This window comes from Salminus brasiliensis, chromosome 17, assembly GCF_030463535.1.
Source record: "Salminus brasiliensis chromosome 17, fSalBra1.hap2, whole genome shotgun sequence".
Taxonomy (NCBI): Eukaryota; Metazoa; Chordata; class Actinopteri; order Characiformes; family Bryconidae; genus Salminus; species Salminus brasiliensis.
The window spans coordinates 35272903-35282807 of NC_132894.1; positions in this window are offsets into that span (position 1 = coordinate 35272903).

Genomic DNA, 9905 nt, shown 5'->3' on the forward strand with positions numbered 1-9905 from the left:
TGAATTAAACTGAAATGAACTGGACCACAATGATCTGGATTGAACAGACCTGAATTTAATTGAATAAACTGAATTGGACCACAATGATCTGGACTGAACCGAACTGACCTGAACTGACTTCAATCAAATTGAATGAATCTATTTGGATCATACTGGACAGAGCTGACCTGAATTGAACTACATTAAACTGAATCTATGAAACTATCTACTGAACCATGCTGGACTGAACTGGGCTCGGAACCTCTCCCTTCTTCTAACTACATCCAGCCTCAGTCTCAGAGAGTCACACTGGAGTGAAGTCGGCCGGGACGTAAGTTAACCCGGGCAGTAACTGGGCTGAAGAGGTCATCTGCTTTACGGCTCCGTTTCTCAGCACATAAAACCACAGCGAAAGGTCCGAAATGAAATAGTGGGGGCAGGCAGGTTACGGCAGCTCGGCTTTCGCAGTTATTGAATTTAGAGGGCAGGGCGGCGGCTCCAAATGAATGGACCTCTTTATTCTTCATAATGACCCGGGCAGCACTTCAAACACTGCCCAGCAGCCAGCGGAGGCCGGTGGAGGACCCCTGTTATTTTAACCATGGGGAACATGCATGTTCTGAGAGCGGGTGTCTAACTCCATCACTAACACACACCCTAACACACACACACACACACACCCTAACACACACACATGGATGCACTTGCGTGGTCATTTGTGGATCAATATGTCCATTTGTGAGGATACAGCCTCATAATTGCCACTTCTGAATCTTCCAGTAGAGCAGATAGCATCTCTGCTGGGCACAGTCCTCCACTGACCCCCGTTAAAGCCAATCACCATTACGATTATTGCCCTGCACATTAAAATAGAACACAGCGGTTACTGTTTGTATGTGTGGGGGCGAGAGGAGATACACTGCCTGGCAAAAGTTTGGGGACTTTGTTTGGATTGTTTTCAGCATATTTGAATATAATATATGATTGAATATAATTATTATAAAATATAAATAATATTTAAAAAATGTCCTTTCTGAAGGAACTCACTGTTTTAAGGCCTCAGCAGATTTATGTGGAGGAAACTGATCAGGACATCACTTCATCATTTCAGAAGAGGTTATGAATGCTACATTGTGTATTGTGTCTATTAATAGTTATTATGAGGTTCTACACATCTTTATAACCCTGAATAAGCAGCAATGACAGAAAGTGAAGCACATTCCTCCGGACCGTTGTGGGTAAGTTCTCCAACAGTCAGTGTTCTACCTGTCAGCTTCTGCAGAGATCTGCTAATAATGTCCCACAGGTCACTGTTGCACGTTATGTTTCATAGCTGCTTTATAATGAGTTGTAAGGTGTTTATAATCTATTAATAACCATTAATTAACCAATATTAAACCATTTATAAAACAATAAATCTATCTATCTATCTATCTATCTATCTATCTATCTATCTATCTATCTATATGCCTGTCTGTCTGTCTGTCTGTCTATCTGTCTGTCTGTCTGCCTGCCTGCCTGCCTGCCTGTCTGTCTGTCTATCTATCTATCTGACCATACATTCTATTCTAATCTACCTGTCTGTCTGTCTATCTGTCTGTCTGTCTGTTGAAAATGAAAAGACTGCATAAGCTGATGCTGTGGTTAGCTTTAACACTATCAGGGAGAGCGAGCATTATTTGGAAGGTAGAGAGGAAGGAAGTGAAGGACGAGTGGAGAGGGAAAGGAGGCAGAGATAGTAGAGATTGCTGTGCGTCTCTCCTTTCTTCAGCTGGAAGAGGGTCATTACAGGCCAGCAATGTCAAGTTCAGCATCTAAAAGCACTTTATAGCCACTTATTACTCTCTCTCTCTCTCTCTCTCTCTCTCTCTCTCTCTCTCTCTCTCTCTCTCTCTGACTCTCTCTCTCTCTCTCTCTCTCTCTGACTCTCTCTCTCTCTCTCTCTCTCTCTCTCTGACTCTCTCTCTCTCTCTCTCTCTGACTCTCTCTCTCTCTCTCTCTCTCTCTTTGACTCTCTCTCTCTCTCTCTCTCTCTCTGACTCTCTCTCTCTCTGACTCTCTCTCTCTCTCTCTCTCTCTCTCTCTCCCCTCTCTCTCTCTCTCTCTCTCTCTCTCTGACTCTCTCTCTCTCTCTCTCTCTCTCTCTCTCTCTCTCTCTCTCTCTCTCTCGCAGCATGCCAGTCTGAGAGTGTGTGACAGTGGTTCAGTGTGGTGTTGTTTTTGCAGTTGCTCCTGATTTGGCCGTGGAGAGCCTCACTGCATTGATTTCACGGTGACAGGAGAACGCTCCACCGAGCCGTTGTCACTTTACACAGTCTGCGACGGACAATTTCATTACAGTCGTAGCCAAAAGCCATTTTTGGGGCCTACCACGACCTCCACCTGCAGAATCACTGAAGGGGAATTCCACTGATATTCCAGACTTTCTGCATAATTCAGAGTTTGTGATGAACTCACTGAAGGGGGGCGTGGGGGGGGGGCGTGGGGGGGTTGTGTGAAATTGTATTTCGCTGTAGAGAAGCGTAACTACTCAGATTTCTTTACAGCGGTGGTGAATGGAACTAGGCGTCGGTTGCCATGACTACAGCTCAAATATAGCCACTATTTTATTTCTTGTCTTCTGAGTTTTATATAAAATGATGATGATGATGATGATGATGGTAAAATAGTGAATAGAGAATCTCAACTAATCCAGTTCTCTTTAGGGACTACTTTCTGTAGCCGCACTACACCCTGCAGCATGTATCCCTCCACCATTTTAATGATCTGATTTTAAAAGCAGGTTCTAGAGCCGAGCTCTTCTCAGAACTCTGGTAGAACCGTGTCTCAGGCATCAGGCAGCGTCTTCATCACCATTAGGTGAAGAACTTTCTGTGAGGAGCTTTTATTAGAGCTTCAGACGTCTGCTTCCCTTCACCTCCACTGTAGAACCACAGCTCTGACTGGGGGAGGTTATCTAGAACCGAGCGCTTCACACCAAACCCACCAAACCCCTCCAAACCCCCCCAAACCCCACTCTGGATGGGTCTATTTACATTCTAACCATCACAGGTCTGATAATACATGCAGATAAAGAAGTTTCCTTTCATATTATATTGTGGCTCACACACACACACACACACACACACACACACACACACACACATTCACTCATGTGAGTCGTTGTCTGCCTCTCCCCTGTCCTCCCACTCAGATGAATATCATCCAGGTTGTTTGGAGAGAGAAGCTTTTTAACATACACCAATGAGGTAGAGAGAGAGAGAGAGAGAGAGAGAGGGAGAGAGAGGGGGGGGGGGGAGAGGGAGAGAGAGGGGGGGAGAGGGAGAGAGAGAGAGAGGGGGGGGGGGAGGTAGAGAGGGAGAGCGAGAGAGAGGGGGGGGGGGGGAAGCGTTTGTTCAGATATATAAACATTCCTCTTCTTTCTTTAGACCTGAGGAAGAGAGCACAGGGGAGGACACACAGCCGGCAGTAGTGGAACACAAGGTCTCTCTCTCTCGCTCTCTCACTCTCTCGCTCTCTCTCTCTTTGTGGTATTTGGCCAGCGCCATGAGAAGGTGTGTGGGTGGAGGGGCTGATCCATCAGGGAGAAAACAGGAGCTTTCTCTCTCTCTCTCCCTCTCTCTCTCTCTCTCTCTCTCTCTCCCCAAGTGGTAATTGAGAAGTGGCCTGGCTGGGACTATGCCCAGATGGAAATTGTTCTGGCACAGGGGAGAAGAGGAGAGAGAGAGAGAGAGAGAGAGAGAGAGAGAGAGAGAGCACAGGGGGGAGGGTAAGATAGAGGCAGACAGAGGAGGAACAGAATAAGAGAGAAATTCATTCTTTCATCAGTTCTTATTCATATTAGCAGTGGCTGAAGGTCATTTACAGGCCAGGACATGCTGACCAAACAGGACACCAGTAAACACCAGCAACCAACAATATACACCAGTAAACACCAGCAACCCAGAATATACACCAGTAAACACCAGCAACCCAGAATATACACCAGTAAACACCAGCAACCCAAAATATACACCAGTAAACACCAGCAACCCAGAATATACACCAGTAAACACCAGCAACCCAAAATATACACCAGTAAACACCAGCAACCCAAATGTGTCTGATGTGTCTGATGTGTCCAAATGTGTCTGATGTTGTTTATTGGTGTCTTGGTGATTGGTGGTATCTAATGTTGTTTGATGGTGTCTGGTGGTGTTTGATTGTTTTTGTTGGTGTCTGATGTTGTTTGATGGTGTCTGTTGGTGGTTGGTGGTGTCTGATGTTTTATGGTGTTTGATGGTTTTTGTTGGTGTCTGATGTTGTTTGATGGTGTCTGTTGGTGGTTGGTGGTGTCTGATGTTTTATGGTTTTTGATGTTGTTTGATGTTGTTTGATGGTGTCTGATGTTTGATGGTGTCTGATGTTGGATGGTGTCTTGGTGGTTGGTGGTATCTAATGTTGTTTGATGGTGTTTGTTGGTGTTGGATGTTGTTTGATGGTGTCTGATGTTGTTTGGTGATGTCTGATGTTGTTTGATGTTGTTTGATGTTGTTTGATGGTGTTTGATGTTGTTTGGTGATGTCTGATGTTGTTTGATGGTGTTTGATGTTGTTTGATGTTGTTTGATGGTGTTTGATGTTGTTTGATGGTGTCTGTTGGTGGTTGATGGTGGCTGATGTTTGATGTTGTTTGATGGTGTCTGATGTTGTTTGATGGTGTCTGATGTTGTTTGATGTTGTTTGATGGTGTCTGTTGGTGGTTGATGGTGTCTGTTGGTGGTTGATGGTGTCTGTTGGTGGTTGGTGGTGTCACCACCAGGTCCAGTGGAATGAGCCTTAGTCCACTTTCACATTTCACACCCCAGTCGGGTCCAGTGTAAATTCGGCCGCTGTTCTGGAGAGCTGTGGGTGAATGCGCAAACAGCAAGTGATGAATAAGCAGCTCCTGAATCTGTGAGTCGGAATGACCTCAGGACGGCGGAGCGGAGCCGGGAAGCGTCTATCAGCAACTGCTGCAGGAAAAAACTGGCAACGGCCACCAGCGTGCAAGTGAGCGAGCGAGCGAGCAAGAGAACCAGAGCTCCAATTACAGACAACAGGAATCAAAAACATGAGGGAGAGAGGGGGGGGGGCTGTTCGAATAATTGGAAAGACAGGCAGGAGGAGGAGTAGGAGTTGAATGAACAGTTGGGGAAAGTCCCTCTCTCTCTCTCTCTCTCTCTCCCTGGGTTTCTCCCCTTCCTCTGAATCATCAATGGACCAACTGAACTATTTTTCTCCCCCTTATTGTTCTATAATCTCTCTCTATCCTCCCCCCCTCTCTCTCTCTCACTCTCTCTCTCTCACTCTCTCTGTCCTGCTTTCAAGGCCTTATTTTAGCTCTTCTAGTTATTATCTCCTGACATTTTGACACACAGCACAGTACAGAGGTTTTAGACCCCTAATCCCACTATTCAAACCCCTGTCTCTCATCAATACAAGGCTTTTTTTTACTGTAGAAGCTCCAGATCTCATCAGAACAGATAAAGCAGCTGAACATAAATCCAGTAAAAAGGAGAAACAAGAGCTTCTCATTCTGAAGAAAGAAAGTAGTGAGATCTTGTCGGTGAGCTAGTCTGAAGAACAGAGCTCGGTTCCTCCAGGTTTCTTCTGGACGCCCCCCAGTCCAGCCAGCATAGCGTGGAGGATGTGTTCAACTCCATCATCATCAGCAGCAGCAGCAGCAGCAGCTCACCTGATTTACCATCATTAAGCCCTGATTTACCACCAAACCAGGTGTTGATCTGAGGAGAACTCTAAATAACACTAGACTCCACTAAAACATTTAGTGCTGTCCATTTATTGAGGTGTTCAACCTTAATTATTACATTTTGCAGAAACTTGATCAAAAAAAATAACTTAAAAAAACTTTTTTTATTTATTATATAAATAAGTTATTAGATTTTATTGCTTTTTCACTGAATTTAACTTTGTGTTTTTGTTTGGCAGTGATTTGACAGTTTTTTTTTTTAAATGTGTACAAACAAATATAAAGTTAATAAACCTTTAATTGATATTTACCTGAAAAAAAAATTTGAGAATAGATAATAAATCTTTTTATTATTACCTGCATGTTTAATGATTACATATAATTATTGTAATTTTACAAAGCAGAAAAATACTGTATAAATAATAAGAAATGTTTAAAAAGAAATGTAATTTGTAATTATTGGCATAAAAAATATCAGTTGATTTGTTAGTTTTTGTAAAGTTTTGTATAAAATAAATATATATATATTTTAAATTATATATATATATAATTTGTTACAGTATAGGACAGGCGGCGGTTGCCAGGTGCAGGAAAAATCCCAAGCTTACCCAAGCTTGCTTAAAAGCTCCCCATCAAACTTCAGTGTCGGAACAATCTGGCAACCCTATTCACTCCCTGCCAAATACTTAATTGCTTTTAAATGAGTGATGATGGGGCTCCATCTAGCACCTCTGTGATGAGTTGGAGTGGCAGAACTAATCGTCCAACATCATCACCTGACCTTACTGTTGATGTTCTCTAATGTGTCTGAATGCAATCAAATCCAAACATCTAGCATAAGGCCTTCTCAGAAGACTTGAGGCTGTTCCTGCAGAAAAGGGGGGGGGGACTTCCTGATAGTACCCTTGATTTCAGGAAGGGCTGCTGGAACTTTTGGAGGCGCAGCGTGTGTTTGGTTCTCAGCATCGGCGTCCAGAACAGCCCAGACTCAGAACAAAAGAGCAGGACGTGTAGTGGCACTCAGCGTGCCGTTCTCCACCGTGGAACACACAGACGGCTTCCACTTAGCGAGAATGAAAATGTGACTAATGCAAACGTCCCTCTCAGTAACACGTCCTCTCTCCGATCCAGCAGGAGAGCAGCCGCGTGGGCAGAGAGACGGCACTAAAAGGGAAAAAAGAGAGACAGCGTGGATCCCTGCTCTCCGCCGCTCAAACAAAAGGGGGTTTTAGAGGTGATAGGCAGGAGGAAGCAGCGGATCCAGATGGAAAAAGTAGCTCTGCTCTCTGTTCTGCCCTCCAGACTTCAGGACAGGCCTGCAGGCCCAGTTTATTCAGCTCTAACACGAAGCCGCCGGGGGCACAACCACCTCTCTGAGGCTTGCACACACTCAGTACACACACTCAGAGCACACACACTCAGAGCACACACACTCAGTACACACACACTTGGAACAAACCGGCTGCAGGTTTAGAGGAATCAGACGCCACTAGAGAAGCACAGAGTGGAAACAGGGTGAAAAACAATGCCTGCAGCTCCATTTCTGCAACGAATCAAATCAGAGTGATTGGAACTGAAATTCGAGTTTAAAAGGGGAGGTATCAGAGGGGGGTGGGGTTACTAGAAAGAGGAAATTAAAGATAAAGTAGAAAAAACAAGAAAGAATGAAAAGGACGAGGTAAGAGAGAGAGAGAGAGAGAGAGAGAGAGTTTCCTTTAAAACTCAAACCTGTGACTCAAGTTTGGACAATTTAACTGTAGCATCCAGAACTGACCTGAACGACACAGAGAGAGAAGATCCACCAATAAACACCATCAAACACACACACACAAATAAACACCATCAAACACACACACACAAATAAACACCAACAAAGATATACAACAATAAACACCATCAAACACACACACACACACCAATAAACACCAACAAAGATTTACAACAATAAACACCATCAAACACACACACACACCAATAAACACCAACAAAGATATACAACAATAAACACCATCAAACACACACACAAATAAACACAATAAAATACATCTACCAATAAACACCATCAATGACACACAGCAATAAACACCATCAAAGACATCCACCACAAACCATCATCAAAAACGTCCACCGATGAACATCATCAAAGACATCCACCAATAATCATCATCAAAGACATCCACCGATAACATCATCAAAGACATCCACCAAAAACCATCATCAAAGTCATGTACCAATGAACATCATCAAAGACATCCACCAATAAACACCATCAAACACACACATCAATAAAACCCACCAGTAAACCCATCAAAGGTATACACCAATAACCATCATCAAAGGCACAAACCAAGAAACATAATCAAAGACTCACATCAATAAACATAATCAAAGACATCTACCATCATATACACACACCAATAAGCACCATCAAAGAAACACACCTATAACCACCAACAAACACATACACCATTAAACACCATCAAAGGCATACACCAATAAACACCATCAAAGACACACACCAATAAACATCAATGGAGACACACACCAATAAACACCATTAAGAACCATCAAACACAGACAATACTATACACAAACACAACTATACACCATTGAACACACACCAGTGTACACCAATAAACACCAACAACCACAATGATACCCCAGTAACCAACAGAAGACAGAGGAGGTGATGAACTCAGGGTTCAGTAAACTGTGCTGGAGGCTCTGAGCGGTGAGAGTAAATCACTCAGCGCTGTTTTCTCTGACCCTCCCTGGAAAAGCAGCTCGGATTTGATGGACTCTGGCTAATTTATGTGTTACTGGTCAGAATTCCCGAGCGGTCAGTGATAGACTGAGCGTCGGAAGCCTGTTCCACTCTGTAAAGGTTAAAGATTTAACAAACGACAACTGCAGCTCAAGTGTTTACTTAAAAATTCCAAACCTGCGGCTCACAGCGGCGGGCGGCGGCCTGCAGAGGGGCAAGGTCACACACTCAGGGGTGTGTGGGAGTGGGATTATGGAGGAGTTTGTGGACTGTGGGAGGTGAGATGGCTTTTCTCTATAGTTTTATCTCCTTGTGTGTGTGTGTGTGTGTGTCTGTGTCTGACACACACACTGATATATGATGTGCAAAGTGGATGATGTCATTAAGATGAGAGACAAGGTCAGGGTTGCTAAGGACACTTCACCTCCGAAATCCAAACAGACCATTCATCACCAAAACCCTGAAAAACAAACAGTCCAGAACCGTCCAGCCTGACTCTACAAGTGTCCAGCTGACCTGAGCAGGGCTCAGAGTATAGAGCTCACCCACAAACTCTCAACAGATGATCAGTAATATACTCTGTATGTGCAAAAGTTTGTGGACACTTCTTATTACTATCTTTTTTCCAACAATGACCAACAAACACAATTGTAAACCACTAAACACCAACAAAGACCAGCAAACACAATTGTAAACCACTAAACACCAACAAAGACCAGCAAACACAATTGTATACCAGTAAACACCAATAAAGACCAGCAAACACAATTGTACACCAGTAAACACCAACAATGACCAACAAACACAACTGTACACCAGTAAACACCAACAAAGACCAGCAAACACAACTGTACACCAGTAAACACCAACAAAGACCAGCAAACACAACTGTACACCAGTAAACACCAATAAAGACCAGCAAACACAACTGTACACCAGTAAACACCAACAATGACCAACAAACACAACTGTACACCAGTAAACACCAATAAAGACCAGCAAACACAACTGTACACCAGTAAACACCAACAAAGACCAGCAAACACAATTTTACACCAGTAAACACCAATAAAGACCAGACCAGCAAACACAGCTGTACACCAGTAAACACCAACAAAGACCAGACCATCAAACACAACTGTACACCAGTAACCACCAATAAAGACCATCAAACACAACTGTACACCAGTAAACACCAACAAAGACCATCAAACACAACTGTACACCAGTAAACACCAACAAAGACCAGCAAACACAACTGTACACCAGTAAACACCAACAAAGACCAGCAAACACAACTGTACACCAGTAAACACCAACAAAGACCAGACCATCAAACACAACTGTACAACAGTAAACACCAACAAAGACCATCAAACACAACTGTACACCAGTAAACACCAACAAAGACCAGCAAACACAACTGTACACC